The sequence below is a fragment of the Onychomys torridus genome, chromosome 4 (genome assembly GCF_903995425.1).
Source record: "Onychomys torridus chromosome 4, mOncTor1.1, whole genome shotgun sequence".
NCBI classification, from domain to species: domain Eukaryota; kingdom Metazoa; phylum Chordata; class Mammalia; order Rodentia; family Cricetidae; genus Onychomys; species Onychomys torridus.
The window spans coordinates 21,687,587-21,707,916 of NC_050446.1; the positions used below are offsets into that span (position 1 = coordinate 21,687,587).

General features: G+C 35.8%; 1 protein-coding gene and 1 non-coding gene across 3 annotated transcripts in view; one reads left to right on the plus strand and one right to left on the minus strand.

Annotated features, from left to right (window-relative positions):
* The window catches only part of Arhgap15 (Rho GTPase activating protein 15), a 606,350-nt gene that overhangs the window by 295,427 nt on the left and 290,593 nt on the right, over positions 1 to 20,330 (plus strand). The window lies entirely within an intron of this gene.
* LOC118583298 lies at positions 13,463 to 13,589 on the minus strand. The gene has a single exon (XR_004944882.1). It is a non-coding gene; the product is annotated as a small nucleolar RNA SNORA40 (small nucleolar RNA).

Genomic DNA, 20,330 nt, shown 5'->3' on the forward strand with positions numbered 1-20,330 from the left:
AAATGCAGTGCATATGAAATACAAATGTATTAAGATGAGATATGAGCCAAAGCCAGACTGCTTTGCAAGGTTTGTAGCCATTTCTTACCTAGGGATCATGCGCTGGAGGGCACCCTGGGCTTTCTGCTCACAACATGGTTGGTAATGTCTTTTGAGAAAATAATTGTTTCAAGGTCATGGTCTCTGCTTACAGCAAACCTCTGAATCTCTGAGTAATAACCATGGAGTTCAGATTGGTGATTGATTTTGAGAGTGGGAAATGTCAAGCATCTGGCATGCTGACCATTTGATTTTCATACATTAAAGACACAAGTGACCACCACAGTTGGCCCCACTAAGCCAACAGCCTATGCAACTATCCATCCACACTTCCAGAACACCAGGAAGATTTAAAATGTATATCCCAGAGTTGACAGGAAATGTAATGTCTGGATGAGGTGGTTAGTGAAGTTACATACATTTGGAAATTCTACTTTCAAAACAATTGAATTTGGAGTGAGAACAACTTATACCACTTACATTATGGTCTTAAAAACTTAATTCTTTTTGGCCATCTGCTTCTTTCTCAACAAAAGGAGATTATTAGAACAGGTTACATTTAATCTCACCAAGTAAAACGGAGTCCTAGACTTTTGAAAGCACATGTAGATATATTTCATGTCAGAGAAAGCATTTCCTCATTTGTAAAAACCATAGCATTTTCTGAACCTTCTATCTAGTTATTTTTAGCCATTTTTATCTGTCTAGAGGTCTATGTAGTTGGATTCTAGCTTTTGAAACTTAAGAACAAGTCAGTTAGCTAAAACACTTTCAATACATGTAGTATAAATACAAATGTGTAATAAATGTCATTTTACACATATGTCATTAGGAAAGTATGCGTATGTGTGGCAACATGTCTTTCAAAGCTGAATTAATTGTTAGGATCCACGTTCTCGACGTTACAGGAGAAGCTGAGTAGAGATGACTTTTTGAAAGAAAGACATTGTTGGAAGGCCTATGTCATACTGTTCTACAACTACCTGAGGCTGATTCGGCCAGCCATTGTGTAAGGCTGCAGCTGAAGAAGGTTGTTGCTGTCTATGTCTACAGGGTACATGGGGTATTGATGGAGATTCAGCAATGTCTTTTAAAAGATTTTATTTAGAGTTAATTTCATTTCAATAATGTTTTCCTTTAATTCTTGAGTTTTCCCCTTTCATTTCCCGTGGCATAAGGTATAAGGTAAGATTAAAGCGTTAGAATTCAGTTGTGAGTACATGTTTAATGTTAATTATGTAAATATTTTGTGGTAAACACACAAGGATTTGTGACGCAGTGATTAGAGAATCAGAAATCAGAGATTTAATTACAGCTGTGAAAGAGAACTTGACTTGCTTCAAAACCCTGAAGCAATGGGAAAAATTTCACAACAGCATGTTTGAGAAACTGAGGCTAACATGTACTGTATTGAACAGTAATTACATTAAAAGTTTAGCATGTTTCTTAGAAAAAAATCTATGAGAAGAATACTCAGTCTTTTTTTTTTTTGTATTTTCTCCCCATTGGGAAAGACAATCATTTATTTAGTATGAGAGCTAAATCATTCTTGTCTAAAAATAAAGGGAGAGACAGGTATTTATTCAAGTCCTTAATTATACAAGGACTTTTAAGTTAAAACAGCACTAATACAATACAGTATTTTAATACAGTACTGTATAAGACAGTACTGTATCCCTGATGCTGTTCCACGTACTTATCTTATACCAACTCATCAATCCAAAGAAACTATTACCACTTTTAATCCTATACTTTAAATGTGGTAGCCAAGGCATCTAGAATGGTGGTAATGTGTGTAAGACAGTTAAGATACACATGTCAAACTCAAGCAATCTGCTTTCACAACCTGCTCTTGAACAAATAAACATTAATTTGTTTCAAACTTGAACTTGGGTGGACATTTGCTGAAACATGAAAATAAAATCTGTATTAGCAGTTAAATCAAGACACCAACACTTTTAGATTAATTTTACTATTAAAGTAAAAAGTCCATTTAGTCTTTAATGCTAATTATAATTTTCAAAAATATTTCTTGTCTTTATCTTTTTGGTTATGAATAGTTGTAAGACTTCTTTCAAAGTAGGACACAGTTAATCACTGTTTAAACTAAGTTACATCTTATCTTAAGTGTATATTCATTTTCACTTGAAAGGCATAGTGATTGACCTCTCCATAACATATTAAATTAGACCATGGGTTTGAAATTACTGCTAGCATATTTTATATTTGACTTATTTAAAACTTCTTTTTCAAGTAGGAAGTCCCATGTGTGGAACCATTCTGAACTAGGTCTTACACTGAAACACCCAAAGTTTAGGTTTCTGAAATCATACATTATGTTTTAAGTCACTGTCTGGAGATTAAATAATTATGTGGACTCACATTCACGGTAACTTCTTCCTTATTAGTAGTCCAAGCACAAACTGTATTGTCTATGTGCTGCCTTTGGCTTCCTGTGCCCTTGATGTTCCCACGAGTTTTGTCGCCAAGATTGTAAGCAGATAAAGCCAGAATTCTTTTTTTTTTTTAAGGCATGTGAACATCATTAGCAGCTAACAGGTGGTCATCTCTTTGTCCAGTTTTTCCGATTAACATGGGAAAAATATGTTCTCCCAAATGAGTGAATTCAGAAAGTTGAGTTAAAATATACTTTCCTTTCAAAAATATGATTCCAACCTGCCAACACTATCAAGAACTAATCGGATATTTTAAGATATAAGTTGAGTCTAACAGACAAGAAGCCAGAAAATTCAATGAGAGGGCCAAATCTCTGTGAGAAATTCAGGACAGCAGCCTGGGAGGAGAGCAGAAGATCAGCTCCCTAGGGAAGGCTGCTATGAAAAGTGAAGAGTCAGTCAGACACAGTGCTCACAGATTTCTCCAAGGAGAGAGAGAGAATCTCTCCCACTGATGGAAGAGAGGAAAGGCCCAAATATAATCATGGCATCAGATTACTTGGGAGAGCTTTTTTAACTTTTCCAAGTGTTCCTTTCCAGATCTATAAAAATGGGTCTGATAACATCCTTCTAGGATCATGTGAAAATTTGAAATTAGAGATGTAAATACTTAGTTCACAGCAGGCACTCAATAAATAGGAGCTCTTTTATTATCCTCTATGTCTCCAAGCAGATGGCACCAAGAAGGGTATGAGCCAAGGGTGGTGTCTGATGGAAGGCTGGAGCAGGGCACACATACTCTACATCCTTCTCCCTGAGGGTACAGGAAATACAGGAGATGAGCCAGAATTGGATACGGGAGTCATAGCTGCAAAAGTCTAAATATGAGCAGCTGGTCCTTCCCCTGGCACCTCACCAGGTGAAAATGGCAGCCAGGGCATTCTTGGGAGCAGCACGTCAGGACCCAGTAGAAGGGAGCCAAGAGATGCCCTTGATTACTTAATGCCCAGAAGAGCATGTCATTAAGAAGTCCTGGTTAATGGAAAGCTTCAGCATCCAGCAAGTACTTCAAACAAAGCTCTGGTTTATTCCCGTATTCACAGTCACTGAATATGAATGTTGTTTCTTAGCAAATACCACTAAAATGTACACAAAATTCTTGTATTCACTTGTCTTTGCCTTCAAATCAAGACAGACAGAAAGACAAACAGATAGAAAATGTGGCCCTTCTATAGTAATCTATCTCATGACTATAAAATTGCCAAACTCTAAAATCTGCAGTGCGAAGGATAAATTTTATATACAACATTTTCAACCTTATAAATATATGAAGTCAAAATTAACATGTTTTAAAAGTCACATGGTAAAAGAACTAAAAGAAAATGCATTTCCCTTTTGGTTTTTTTTAATAAGAAAAAAATACATTTTGGCAAAATCCGAAAAGTATTTCAATGCAGTTTTCTCAGTTTCATACACCCTAATGATGGTATGCCATAATGAGATTACGGGAATGAAGACAGGGAAAGACATCTTGAATGAGATATTAATACTATGCTGAAAGTTAAACTTCTGAAAACCTTTATTGTGCTCTGGAGTAACCATTATCATACCGAGTGAATACAAATTTGATAGACAAGTAGTGATATTTTGTAATGCTCTAAATAATTATATTTCTCATCAGCAATAGCTGAAAGTATGGTCTCATTGTAAACTAGTTGCTCGGCTCTTGACCCATGTTCCTATACATATAGGAAATCATATATAAGGCACACATCACATTGGACCTTCTGTAGCCATTTACAGGTAAGAAATGGTTCATTCTGAGTTTATCATACCCTTGGCCCCTAGAACTGGTACTTCAGAGTAACATCATTTCCATACAGCTTGTTTCCTAGTCTCTCAGATCTACACTAATTCCATCAAAGCAATGAGGAGCTCAGAATGGTTCTAACTAACAACACCACAGAAGTGGCAGGAAAGTGATGTAGTACCTCTAAACTGAGATGAACAGTATGGGGCAGAGAAGACAAAGGCTAGAAAAGAAGATTTTGCAGCATGTCAGGAAATGAGTCTCCAATAAGGCAAGATATGAATATAACAGTATATTAAGTCTGACATCATCCCAACAACTAACTTACTGGATCTAGGTAGTGAATATACAATTTATAATGATACGATCTTTTTCATCTTTTCTGTTTATATTTTAATATTTTTCAATTAAACACTAACACACACAAAGTTAGAAATTGGGCATTTCTGTAATTCAGTAAAAGAATATTCACATTTTTTAACTGTAATATGAAAACTTTTAAGGAAAGATCTAATTTTTTATGATTAATATTAAGACCTTTTAAGTACAATCTTGATAACTCATTTTTTTTTCTACTCTTTCCCCAAACCAGTGTTTTTTATCCTTATGACCCTTATGGCCTTTCTGATAAATATATAATTAAGAAAACTTATGTTTGTTATTATCCCAAACTGAAAATTCATACTATTTTCTCAGATAAACATGTAATTATCAGTTATTTGAGACACACACTGAGAAGCCTGTCCTGGAGACTCATAAAAATACATATCGTAAAGGTTTTCTTATTATGAATTTTATATGAAACAGCATAACCCTGCCAATGCTTGAAAATAATAAGATGAATTAGCCATCTGCCAAGAAAGAAAAAAATAATATTAAACTTTTCAGAGATAAATCAAATCTAGTTAAGAAGAAAAATAAAAGTTCTTACCTGAAAAAAAAACTCATAATGTTTGCATAGATTACTGTGGGTTATCATGTCATTGGAAGATTGGAAGGACAAATCCTCTTAATAAAGTACTATGGTCATTCACCTTAGTTTCCCCCCCCAAACCTATCCCCCCCAAAAAAATAAAGAATGTCACTTCTGGCACCAGTTTTATTCACTAGCCTTGAGGAAAACTATTGAACAAAAATATTAAAAAAATCAATAATTTCACTTATTTAAAGACTGTTCATTTGATCATATTCCATAGATTAAAGGAGCTCTTCATTGAAAAATAGTTCAGATGACTTTAAAAATATACACTAAAATGTAATTGAGGCTAGTGTTTAAATCCAGAAAAGAAAAACATTAAAGATTAAATGCATGCTTGATAACCAGGCATCTGAATACATTTGTCCAAACACTGTTAGTCACAAAGTCTCAGGACTACACCAGGCACCTATGTGACCTTGGCTCTTTTGCTATGGGTCTTCATGATAGCTAGCAGCAATCTCAACTTTCGTAGAACCCATAGATTGTAATTTCTTCAAAATATTTAGTTCCCTATGAATTATTAGCTACTAGGACTTAGTTATGAGCTGAGCAAAGCAAGTTCTGATGAATCTCTTCTTTCCCATCTAGGGTGCTGATCTTACCCTCTGCCCTTTGGTCATCCAAGGCCATGCATCTTGAAGCATGAGCTGTTCTCAAGTCCCTGTAACCCTTTGGGTGTTCCATCACTAGATCACCCCATCTACTTCCTGCCCCTGGCAATAACACTGTGACCATATTTCTCCTTAGATGAACTGCAGTTAATCAATTTCTGATTTCATTAGGTCAAGCGTCAACTTTCTTTCAATAATAGGCCAAATCCAGAGGGCTCTTTGCTCTACTCTCCAGCAATATTTCCTAAATGTTAGTATACTGCTGTGATTATAAACCAAAGAAAATAATACTCTTTGAACTCATCTAAAATTTTTATCCTCTCTACTCCATAACAGAGAATAGGCACATGTTAACAGTTTATTATGAAGTTAAGCATAGGATAGTCACTCATTATTGTCAACTAAATTTAAAGTGCCCTTTCTAAGCATGATATTTGAAGCTTTCTTACATTCTCAGCTTTCTGTGTTGAGAAAACACTGTTTTGGATGCAAAAGATCATTTATTCTTTCTGTACTCAAGATTCATATGGGCCACCCACTCACTTTGTCTCTAGACTATAGAAACTTGTACTATGATTCCTCAAAAGCCTGAAAGAATGTAACTTTCTTTTTAAGGTATTTTGTTGGGTGTTGGAGTGGGTTCCCCAATATGTTTGGGAAAGTACTCATTGTAAGCATAGAATCTTCAGTGTGTTTTTAGAAAACAAGTTTGTTTCTTGCTACTCATAGTATATCCCCCCTCCTTTAAGGAAAGTCAAGTACTAGTTCCACTAAACAATATTACATAAATCTAAAAACAACAGATATATTACTTGAAATTTATTAAAAATGTGATCTATAACATCAAGATCTTTATTTTCTTAGAGAAATTGTTCATGGATATTTTGATTGTTTAAATAATAACTAAAGGCAACATCCCTATTCTTTAACTCTCCTGCTGAAAATGCATGTACACAAAATTGATTGGCTTAAAACTGTAGACAAAATGTGAGATGTCATGAGTATAAGTAAATATAAGACCAAGATTTTGCGGTGGGTACTAATCATGGTGTCACATGCCTATAATCGTAGCACTCAAGAGACATGTGCTAGAGGATCAGAAGTTCCAGACCATTCTCTTTTACATATTCTGTTCAAGGTCACTTTTAGAAAACAAAGAAGGAAACAGAAACAAAAACATCCTTCTATCAGACATAGTATCTTCCAAAGCCCCAACCCGAGCTGGGAGAGTAAAAACAGTTTCTTTTCTACCTACTTCGTGTATTGCTTTTCAAATGTTTCCACTCAAAATAGTACAATGGAACGACATAATTCCAATGTACCTTTATAAACAGTTCTTCATTGTCTATGTCTTCTTCTCAATGTGTACCCATCCCCCAAGTCTGTGACTCTCAATTTGTTTTCCAGGGAAATAATCTAATGACTCTGATCCACAGCTTAGCTTGCTGACATCACTCAAGTCTACTTCCCCCACTTCCACTGAGCTAACTTCCCTTAGTCTCAGCTCAGGCCACCTCTCTCAATATTCTATTTTAACTTTCTATTGTGCTTTAAAGAATGGTGATGGTTCGTACCCATTTTTGAGGCATTTTTCTATGTGCACTGACTTTAATTTTTTTTGAGTTTTTTATTATTATTATTATGTGTTTTAATTTTACACATCAGCCATGGGTTCCCCTGTCTTCCCCACTCCCACCCCCCCCCCCACCTTCCCCTGAGCCCCTCTCCTCCATTCCCATGTCCTCCAGGACCAAGACACCCCTGGGGACTCATTTAAACCTGGTGGATTCAGTACAGGCAGGTCCAGTCCCCTCCTTCCAGGCTGAGCATGTGTCCCTGTGTAAGCCCAAGGTTCCAAACAGCCAGCTCCTGCACCAAGGACAGGTCCCAGTCCCACAGCCTGGGAGCCTCCCAAACAGATTAAGCTATTCAATTGTCTCACTTATCCAGAGGGCCTGATCCAGCTGGGGGTTCCACAGGCTTTGGTTCATAATTCATGTGCTTCCATTCGTTTGGCTATTTGTCCCTGTGCTTTTTGCAATCTTGGATTCAACAATTCACGCTCTTGCAGTCCCTCCTCCTCGACAGTTGGACACCTGGAGCTCCACCTGGGGCCTGGCCGAGGATCTCTGCATCCACTTCCATCAACTTTAAATTTTTAACATTATATTTGAGTCAGTAAAATATAACGGTATTTCCAGTGTAGGAAAGGTAATAGTTTTGACAATTTTTACAAACTATGAAGATAATTCTCTTGAGCCTGTTTGTAGAAATCCAACTAAAATTACAAGTTGGAGAAATTCTCATCCTCATCACATTTTTTAAAAGCTAGATGGAATTATATAAGAAATATGGGTGTAAAAGTTAGAAGTTTTGAGTGCCTTTGTTTTGTTTTGATTTGGTTTGGTTTGGTTTCATAGATGAGAAAGGAGTTTTTTGTTTGTTTGTTTGTTTTTTAACTTACATTGCCAGGTCATAATCCATCATTGAAGTCAGTCAGGACAGGGACTCAAGCAGAAACTTGTAACAGAAACTATGGAGTAACACCACTTACTAGTTCACTCTTTGGCTCATGTTTAGCTAGCTTTCTTATACATTCGAAGATTTCCTGCCCAGGGAATGGAGCATACAACGTGGGCTGGAACCTTTATCAATTAACATTAAAGATGCTAACAGACTTGCCTATGAATCAGTTGGATTTGGGTAGCATTTCAATTAAGACTCCGTTCTCCAAGGACTCTAGGGTGTGTCAAACTGATGATTAAGGTTAACTGGGACAGATGCTAATACACTGGCTTTTCAACTTTATATACTTGAGTACCATTCTTAACCCAAAATATACAGCTATATAATTTAGATACATTTTTAAATGTCCTAAAATTAAATTGTTATTTAAATATAATAGATGTTTCAATGTAACTATTAAATAACACAAAGGAAAATATGGATATGATGGAAATATATGCACTAGATGTAAGAGTAATATAAAATCATGATTTAAGTATATCTAAGGTACTTGTAAATTTTATATTGTTATATAAATACTTGATACAATAATTTCTATGAGCAAATTTTAAGTAAAGTACTCCTAATTTTGTCTACTATAAATCCACCAGTTTCTATATTTAGAGCACAGAGAAAAAGTGTACTTATTTAACTCGTTTTCATTAGTTCTTTGATAATTTCATACAATGTGTTTTGATCCACTTCCATATATTCTTGAATTTATGGTTTCACTAGATGACAGCTAACCCACCTGGGTCTTCACTATGAAAGAAAACATACTCTTTTTCTCCCACTGTCTCTCAGCTGCCAAAGGGTGGGACTTGGAGTCTGCTTCCACATCCATGCTGGCATCCAGTCTGGCCCACCTGAGCACGTGCAGGTCTTAAGCATGCTGTCTCAGCTGCTGTGAGCTCATCTGAGCCCCTGCCCTCCTGTGTCCAGAAGACACTGTTTCCTTGTAGACATCCACCACCTCTAGCTCTTATGCTCTTTCTTCTTCCTCCTCCACAATTGTCATTAAGCCTTCAGAGGAGGTTGTTCAGTATAGATACCTGGTTTAGAGTTGAATATTCCAGGGTCTTTATTCTCTGCACCATGACTAGTCTCTGTGTTAATTGCCATATACTGCACAAAGAAGCTTTTTTGATGATAGTTGACACATACACCAATCTATAGGTACTAATGATAAATCATTACGAGTCATTTTAGTGTCATGTCCATTTAAAAGAGTAATAACTGTAAGTTCTCCCCTGGGGCTTGTAACCTGTCTAAACACAGTTTCTTAGTCCTGATAACAGTTCCAGGTATGGATTTCAACTTATGGAAGGGGCCCTAACTCCAACAAGAAAATGGTTGGTTACTCACATGATATTCATGTCACTATTGTGCATAAGCTGGCATGTCTTGCAAGGCCAGTCATTACTGTACAGTTCACAGCTCGTTAAGATTAGCGATTCTGTTTTTCCCCCGGTAACATTCATACATCTTGTAGTACTATGAAGGCTATCCAGTGTGTCTGAAGCTTCCAGGTCAGTACCAGCTTGGTTTCTTCATGTACGGTGTCTTTAGCAACAGTGTCTTACTATCACGTTCTAGAGAGTAACCAAGATCACTGACAATAACATGTTTGGAGGGTCTATAGGCCTTATTGCCAACAACTCCAAAAGAGGTAACCTGTTCTTGGCACTGCATTTAGTATTTGTTATCCTCTGGTGTCCAGTAGAGACACTGTTGCCCTACTATAGAGTAATTCCATTTAAAATCTTTTTATAAATATTTATGCATAAATTTTAGGAAGCTTCTACAGTGGTAGGTTTCCATATTACTTTTTGAAGTGTCTTTAGTGTTATTTATCTCTCTATATATTTTGCTGTAAAATAAGTGCAGAGTAAGCAAATGCATAATCTATACAAGATATACTTCAATTATTCAATTGACTTGGGATATCACATTTACTTTTATTTTCTGTTTCCTTAAGGGTTTTGGTGTGCCACAGGGAATAATGTCCTTCAAATATATGGGCTTTTACTATCTTTTAAGGAGTAAAGTGAAAGTCTCTGTCTGAATGTCTTATTTCATGAAAGTCAAGTCTGTTGACCAAATATCAAACATGCCTGGATACCCACCATGTGCCCTTTATCCAAGATACCATTCTGTCTGGGTGAGATAATCCTAACGGACCAAGGAATTCATTGTTTACTTAATCCAGAATCGCCTTGAGCCACTAGATTGCGAGTTCCTAAGGGAAATACATCATGGCCTTCTGAAGCTTACTTCTTCCCATCCTAGTTGTTTAGGAAGCAGTCTGGAGCACCGGTATGTCCATGTTAACAACAAAGTGAACAAATAAATAACCAAGCAAATGAGGGTAGAATCCCAAAGAAAGTACCAAATTGTTCATACAGTAAAGGGAAAGGTTGAATGATAGGGCACTTTCTTCTTGAATGGTGAAGTACGTTGGGTCTTTCTAGAAGTTGTTCCCGAAAAACAAACATTTGAATGGCATCCTGTACATAAAAGTAGTAACTGGAAGGTTGTCAGAAAATGGAAAACAAAGTATCCTCAAATTTAATGCCACCTTGAAACTGTGGGAGCCTTTCAAATGTAGAAGAAAGAATAATAGGGAAATAATATGAATATATATTAGAATAGGAATCAGAGAGCCAGAGAACAGGGTTGTGGGTAGAGATTTGGCCAGGGCCTTGCACTGTGGCCTTTGTACTGAAAGCCATTGGACTCAAGTGCTACAATGTAGGCAAAAGAAACAAACAGGAATGAACAGGTCTGGTTTCTTAAAGTAACCATTTCTACAGATAGAAAACAAAGAAAGATCAGAGGTAAGAAAATACTGCAGCAGACCAAGCAACAGATGCTGCAGGCCCAAGCTAGCAGTGGGAACAGAAACAGACTCCAAAGATTTCTGAGAAGGTGGCAGGTTTTCCTGAAACATATTGGAAGGATTCTTGACAGTTCCAAAAATTCCATTTCTTCTGTGTCTTCAAAAATATAAGATGGAAAGTTCAGCAGAGTTTGTATCTAACCACTGGTTTTCACAACTTACACTCTTGCTACACAAAATGTGGTCAAGGGACCAGTGACAATCATATCCTGGGAGCTTGTTAATAGGAAAGACTAGATTCCCAAGACCCAACCCAAACATACCGAGCAGAGAGACTGCATTTCTTTAAAGATCATTATTTTATGGCTTATTTGTATGTATTATATATGCCTGTGGGTACCCTAGAAAGCCAGACAAGGACATTAGATCTCGTGCAGCTGCTTTTCAGGTTGTTGTGAGTCACCTGAAGTGGGTGCTGTGAACTGAACTCTAGTCCATTGGAAAAGTCACAAACTCAGTCATCTACCAGCCCCAGCAGACTACATTTTAATAGGTAAGCTATATACATATTAAAGTTTGATAAATACTTTACAACATTACACAAAAATAACCTCCTAAATCAGTTTGCAAAAGGCCCGAGCCTGAACATTTTAGAGCATTGTCTAATCTATCGTGCATAGAGACGAGTTGGCCATTTCCTGACAATGTGTGGTTTGAGATGGTAACTACTCATTTCATCTCATAGATTTCTGCAGAATCAAGAGCTACTCTTCTTGTGCACATGCACTTGCACTGCGGCCATCACCATACCCTGAATGCTGGAATGGCAGGACAAAGGACAGCAGCAATAACACAGACATGACTCTAAAATTAAACTAAACTCGTCATCAAAATAAACAGACAATAAACCAGTCATATCAGCAAGTCCACTAATTTTCTGGAATTCCACATGCAGAGTGGATTTGAAATTCTGTTTATCCTTCACCTTCTACACAAGTCCTGTTCCAAGAATATAAATTCCCACAAGTATCCTCGGGTAGTTAATTCACTTCTCCAAGAGCAAGAATAACGATATTTGATTCTTTAGGTGACTTAATTTTTGTGTTAGTTCTTGAGTACTGTAATTCACTTCCCATCAACCTTTCAGGTTAGATATCTTAATCTAAATGATTCACTGTTCAGCTGCTGTATTACTACCTAGAGCTAGCTTATTAGCATTTCGGTGGAGCCTGCCAAAACAACCAAGGCTCAACAAGCTATACTTAAGTTAAGTTGTTTGGAAAAGGTGCAAAGAAAACAAAAATAGGCTCACATTTGAGTTCCCATAAACAGAATGAAGTCTGTTTAAGCTTTCTAGTAGCATATGATTTCATCTCTAGGAAAAACCGATAGTGATTATTTCTGAAATAAAACATCACCTCATGTTTGTAAATCTAGGAAGTAAAGACCAAAATGGACAAATGATAAATATCTTCTCAATGAATTTTACGAAAAAGTTGTTCCTAAATATCAAGTTTCTTAAAATGTCATTTTGTGCAGTAAGAAGACAGGCTGTACCGTATGGATATCTTCACTTATTTAGCTTGATACTTCAGGACAGCTTACACAGGAATACTTAACATTCTTTTTTTCTAGTAAGTGCCTGAATTTGTTGTTGCTATACCGTACCTTATTTTTAAATTGAGCGTAGCTGATTTCCATGGAAAGATTTGGCTGAGAACCTAAAGAATTTTGTTTAACTCATTTTTACTGGGCAAAATCCAGAATGTTAGTCAAGAAGCACTGATCACTCGAGAGTGGAAACATTAAAATTTTCTTTACCTTCCATAATGGTAGATCATAACCGTATTTTAAGAAGTGAACTCACATAATAATCTTTCTTATTGTAAAGTCAATGAAATTTTTATTTAAAGGATTTCTTTGCTGTCCATCCAGGTGACTGGGGTTCAAGGTTTCTGAAAATAACCCTTTCTCAGAGAAAGGTGTTTACTGCTGCTGTGCTCTCAGCCTTGCATTCTTTTCTCTCTTCTTGAATTGAAGACACATAGTCATGACAACTTCCAAGTTCTCTACTGGAAGATTTCTGGCAATTTCTTCAAACAATTTACTTTAGGAACCATTTTAAGATAGGCCACTCACTTGATGATGCTCCTTCCCTAAAGAGTTGTGCTCACAATATGCCAGTGCTACATTGAAACAAACATTCATTCACAGGTATCTCTGGCTCCAACCTCATATTCTAGACAAGATTCATTATCAACACCATCATCCCTTGTGCTGTCTTATATTTTTTCTTCTATATACCAAAACTCATACTGAACAATGAAATCTGGGTTGCAAAAAATGATTGATTTTTTACCTGTCTAATCTGTCTTTGTCCACTATTTGTACACACACACACACACACACACACACACACACACACACACATATATACACACACAATTCTATCATACAACAATCTTTGTGATGATAGAAAAGTCATCATTTTCATGTATTTTCCAAGAAGCCATGAAACTGCCACCGGAAGAACATGCTAGAGTTTGGGAGTGTCTGTGTTCTGCTGGTGTGTATGTAACTTTGTGAACAGAAAGGAAAATGTTCTCTCCCTCCAAACTTTCACAAGTTGACCTTCTAGCTACAGTAGTTTTCATTGCTTAACAGTTACATATTTAGTATAATAAGCAGAGAATTACTCACTTATTAAACTCAAACTTTATAGAAAATTAAAGCACAAGTGGACTGTTTATACTGCAGTTAGCAATAGTAATTTGTGACAATGTAAGGCAAACCCATTCAGGGGAAAAATTAAACCAAATCACTTCTCTAAATTATTGTTGCTTCCCTCCTTCCTTGTCTTGTAACTACTTCTCATCTTTGACTTTGAAACCCATCAGTTTAAACTTGGTTCTTATTCCAGTGAGCTAATCCCCTTTCATAAATCATGCTCAAGCGCCGAGGTAATTTGCACATCGTTTAAAGAGTATTTGCTTTGAAATCTTCACCTCAAGCCCTCTTGTATATCCTTTCTCTCTAAAGATTTGTAGTATTTGTTTTGTTCTCTGAGGTATAAAAGACCTGGATAAACTTTATTCCTGTTGTTTCAAGATTAGTTAACTAAAATGCATATTAATTCAGCAGGGATGGGAATAAATCTCAGTAAAGATGATCACGCATGAACCCCTGGGAATAGCAAAGCACAAAACCGTCAGTCTCCAAATCTCCTTGGACTTGCTCAAAGGAGTATTGGGGGATTTAAATTTCTAGAATATGTCTACAAATGTAATTTCTTTGTTGTGGAGAACAGGAGCTATACTGATTATTTCTCCCCAGAAAATTGATTCTAATTTATATTTGAACAAAAATTAAGCTGTCTACAAAGTAGTTCTTCAAGAAGACAGAAAGAAAGTACAACGGGAAAGATACATTCAATACTAAACATTATATACTTGATATACTATCAATTTTATTTATTTATTATTAATGTTTATTATATATTTTTACTTTCTTCTTTCAAATCATAAAATAAAGCTTAGCAGCAGAGCACCCATTTCTTTTTCTCTACAAACAGGTGAAATTTGATAGACTTCACAAAATCAAAAGTATTCACATTATAGGTACAGTTCAATTATTTTTGCATTTATAAACTCATATTTTTCCATTTCCAAGTAAACTCATCAAACAATACTGATATCTGTGGCACTGATTTTTATGAAGCTGTTAAGATTTTCCCCTTATAGTTTTTTCGGCAGAAAATGACCAGAAACTTCTGGAACTTAAGTGTTTATCTGGGAATGACTGAGTGAAGTAGACAGCAATGAATCACTCATATGGAGTCACAGCCACAAACAGTCTTGTTCCACTTCTCTTCTTCACAAGTGCAGGAATAGATGGTTTCCCCAGTCCTCAGGGTGCCAAACTTTGCACCATTAGGAAAATCTGCAAGTAGCTTGATTTATCTTCCTCACTCAGTTAGCTAAGACCCAACTAAGTAAAACTCAGCAGGAACGAACTTGACTCGTTAAACTTTTTTAAATTGGGAGATGCAACAATTACAACTTTCCTTCTCCGCTCCTTGAGTTTCCATCGGAAGTAAAGTCCCTAGTGCAAAATATTTAGATGAGATCCCAAATTATAGGTGCATGGCTGATGATGCTGACTCTTGAGTTTTCATTATACACTGAGGGTTGTCTGCTGTTTGCAATTAATCCAGGCACAATCCTCTTGGTACTTTGGGAGGAATGTGGAAGACAGAGCCATTTTATAAGTTGTAAACTCCTAAATTACCCTAAATTAGAGACACTATTAATCGGACACTTAAAGATAGGGTCTGCCTATTGTGTAGGCTCATCTTCCCCTGATGGAGAAATCAATTAAATATTTAGGATGTGGAATACCTTCCAGGTTGGATAATGCATTTCATTTAAATTATGGTCCTCCAATCCAAAACATTCAAGGGGATCTTAACGGATGGAAGCACATTACTGTCTCTTGGATTGGGTACATTAACACTTTAAAAATGAATGTGCTTCCCACGATTTCCTATTTGTTCCACCAGCTGCCTGTTGATGTGCCAAGTAAACAGTTTAAAGATAAGTATGTATAAGATGCATGTGTAACATGCTTTGTGATGAAGTGCACCCTTATAGGAATAGTCTACAATGATGTCCCTGTCAGATTTATCTTTCTCAGTGCCTCAGCAACTCTAAATGAGTGGGTTCATTTGATCATGGGGCAGTGGGGGAGAAATTTACAAGTGAGGCAGTTAGAACCCTCACGAAGTTTCTATTTATAATTGTTCTACATAAGTCTAATTGTTTATCATGTCTTCCTATAATTTATATTAATAAATAATTAAGTGTAATAAGTGGTTACTGAGAGAAAATTCTGGGACAACAAAGTAGAATTTGAGTCAAGCTTAAGCATTTTCATTGAATAACTGTGTGACATGGATAGAATCCTTTGATTCCTGTTCATGGATTACCACTGTGTCTCACTGTGAAAAGTACTGTAAGAACAAAGTTGCCATGTCTTCCACAGCAGAAAGACACTGTATAGGCATAGTTTGACATGCTTACCAACTCTAAGCAATAAACCAAGTATAAAAGAGATCTCTCTTTTAATCCTCTCCACTATTATATGAGGTATGATTATTACCTCCCTTTTACTTCTTAGGTATAACGAAGACACTAAAGTGTCATTTATTTTTGCAAAGTCACACCAAGGAAGCCAAAGTATGAATTTGAAACCAAGCCATCAAGCATCACATCCTAGGGCTACCGCCTTGTTCCATGGTACTCCTGACAACCGGGGTGAGGCTGAGCGACACAAGAGTTTACCAACTCTCTCAGCTTTAATTCAGCCTCTCAATTTCACTTAATCTCTGTTTTGCAGTTTTAAAAATGTCAATAATAATAGTGCCTACCTTACAGGGTTTTTTGGAAGCATAAATTTGGTTAAATAATTTATAGGAGGATATGACGTAATAGTATTAATAGAAGCATGACAGATTCTCCTTTATATTTTAGAAAATACTCACAATTTGGTTAACAAAACATTACCATAAAGATAAATGGTTAAAATCTCCATAAATTACCATACTTTCAAAGATGACCTTGGGATTTATTGAGTGCCTTAATAAAGGCTATACTTATTGGTATGTGTTGTATATCTACTCTCACTCAGTTTCCATCTACAGAGTCTTGATTCCTAATCAACAATACATCAACATAAATATATCATGTTACTATACTATATTAAAACAAATTTAGCCAATTCAAAAAAAAAAAAAAGAAAGTCTGTAAAGAAGGGGTCACATTCTTTGTTTCTAGAGCAAAGCTCTTTATGAAAAATCTGATAGAATAAATTCATCTTTGCAGATTCCATGTTTCAGGGGAGAGCAGGAAACCCAACTTCCTAGCATAATTATGTAACTTGCATTACTATATTGTGGGTTCTAAGCTTCAGAAACAAAATAGAATTATAAGGGAACTGCTGGAATTTAACTGAAAGGGGAAATATTTATTAGCATTTTGATGAGACATAAATAAAGAAAGGGAAGCAAATTGATCCTTTCAAAGTAAGGTAGAAAGAATGTTTCACTGGGCTTCCTCTGTAATCACTGTCATTGGGAAGCTCAAGGACTCTTATTTGCTAGTAATTGATACCTACTCTTCAGTCTGAAGTATAGAAGACAACTGGTGCTTTAAGGGATTGTCTAGAAAGGAACTAGTCTTCAGTTTTTTCACAACTGAGCTAAGTGTGTAGTAAATCAGGGTAGAATCACACAGAGATACCATTACTTTGCAATATTTGGAACGCTATGCAGATAGCATATAAATCTAATATTTAAATCAACCAGCAATGTGAATTACTTGGCTAGGAAGGGACTGACTAGAATTCTGCTAGTGTCCACTTCGTGTTGCTTGCTATGTACACATTTTTTAAGGCTAATTACTTGGTATTGAATAACCAATTAGGGGGGTCATCCCTGGAAAAGACTGATTGTCCCTTTATCAGTAGTCATTAATTACCACTCTTCATATAAGGGTATATACCCATGTGATTTACTCACATCGGCATGTCAGTTGGTGCTGTCATTGTTTAGGTAATCTTACTGTTAAGATTTTATGGGTACACTTTCCTTGTCTTATACAGAAGACACAACCTTGCAGCAGAGTCCCTGGTCCTCTGGCTCTTATAATTATTCACCCCTTCTTCCAGGATGTCTGATGGTCCCTGAGCTTTCAATGCAGGCTTGTCTGTAGGTACATAAATTTGGGCTTGGTACCCCATGTTCAGTTGTTCTCTGCATGGTTACTGAGGATACTGTGCACCCCAGATACAATCTGGATCTGGCTCTCACAAATCACCTTTCTGAGGACTCGCTTTCATACTGAAAGGTGTTGTGTAACCTTCCAAAAGAGAAAAACAATCAATAATCCTACCCAGCTATGATACCTGTAAGCCACAACAATGATCCGCATGACAAGACATCCCAAGAAAGTGCAATAGTGGAAGACATATCCTGATGACAAGCAACAACTCTCTACTTTAGACCTTAGGGCCACTCGACAGGAAGGTATTCACACCTGGTACTGGAAGCCTAGGTAACCAGTCCTAGAGAGGCTATGGGACCTAGAGGAAAGCCCAGTTCCCCAAAGCAATATAATCTTGAATTGTGCTTTAAATACATACTCTCATTCCTGCAGATAAGTGTAGCTCTGAACCTTCATCAAAGAAGATTCTTTTTTGAGAGACAGAGACCATTACAGAAAACCACAATTGGTTAGCTTATATAATTTTAAAGAAAAAATGGCAGAAATATAACCAGTATAGTGACAAATTAATTAGAGAAAGCAGGAAATGTTTACGATTATTACAAATTAATTATTTTTTGGTTTTTTTTTTTCTGTTGTCTTAACAAGTTAAAATAAGTTTGGAAGAAACATGATACAAAAAAGCAAAGTGATATGGCAAAATAAATCTCAAAAAAGTAAAAGAATTTTCTTCCTACATGACAAACAATTTTGAGCAAGTTTCATTTGTTACCAATGCTAAATAAAATATAAATAGAATATGTACTGTAAGTATTTTGAAATACATAGTATATATCTTCATTCTATTATTCAAATAGTATACTAAATTCATTCTTATTTGTAGAAAAGGAATTCATATAGTTACTTTTAGGGTCTAGAATAAAGAGTTTACTTCCAGAATACACACTGACCTTTAGGCTTTCTACATTTATTTCTTTTCTTTTGTCTTTTAGTTTTGTTCATTATTATATATAGTTAATCATAGAGTTGAATGACTTTATATGTGTGTTTTGAAAAAAATATTCCATATATATACATATATATATATATATATATACATATCACATAAAAATAAAGTTTCAAGGCCATATTGGCAGATGGAAAAGGCACAAATGTCAAGAAAAGTTTATTATGAAATAAATATATAATAACAAAATTAAACTTTACCATTTATTGATTTAACAGATGGTAAGTAAAAGAGTAAAAACAAAAAAATTAAAATGCAATTTCAGTATTGAAATTAGTGAGATAATTTTGTGTACTTGATTAGAAATTTATTTGCTACTTTTATTTTTAGAAAACTCTCACCTTTCAGTTCACAAATAATTAAAATGCCTCACTTAACAAATTCTATTCTGAAATTTGAATATGAATAAATATTTTTACCAGAACATAAAATTTACTCTTAGATTAGCATTCAAAGAATAAAAATTTATTTTCCATGTATTTTGTATTGTTAATTAATAAATTTGCATTATTACCATTTATACCCTTAATATAAAAATCTGTGTTTTATTTTTAAATATCCCACAAGATTCAAAATAAGGAACTATCAGCTATATTAAAGTAAAAATACTTTACTCCTAGATAAAAAGTTGAATAGAATGTAGTAAAGCTTAAAAATAACTAAAAGTTAAATAAAATACTCCAGGTAACTTACCCATTAAAATAACATTCCTTTCCATTACTTTCCTTTTACTAGAAACTAATAAAATGAATATGTGTATAATACTATGCAACTAAAGAAATATTCAGAGGCACATGCATAGCATGTTAAATTTTAATATGAAAAACAAAGTAAAATAATGCTGCACTTAACTATATTTTACATTTTTAAATTTAGTGTTTTGTTTTTTGTTTTGTTTTTTTTTGTTTTTTGGTTTTTTTTGATGTGATGGATGTTTTGCCTGCATGTGTTTCTGTGCACCACATGCTGGCCTGGTGCTCATGGGGGCCACAAGAGGAGGTCAGCAGCTACACACAGCTGGAGGCCACTTTGTGGGTGCTGGGTCCTCTGAAAGAGCAGTAGTAGGGAGCCTTACATGCTGACTCAGCTCTCCAGCCCTGCAAAAGGTATCTTTAAATGTCTAAATAGAATTAAGAAAACCTGAGGCTTATGTGGGGACACTTTGCTCAGACTGGAAGGAGGGATCTGGACTTGCCTGTACTGAATCTACCAGGTTGAGCTGAATCCCCAGGGGAGTCTTTGCCCTGGAGGAGATGGGAATGGGGGGGAGGGACTGGGGGGAGGGCAGAGGCGGGAGGTAGGAGGACAGGGGAACCATGGCTGATATGTAAAATGAAAACACAAATATCTGTATAAAAAATAAAAT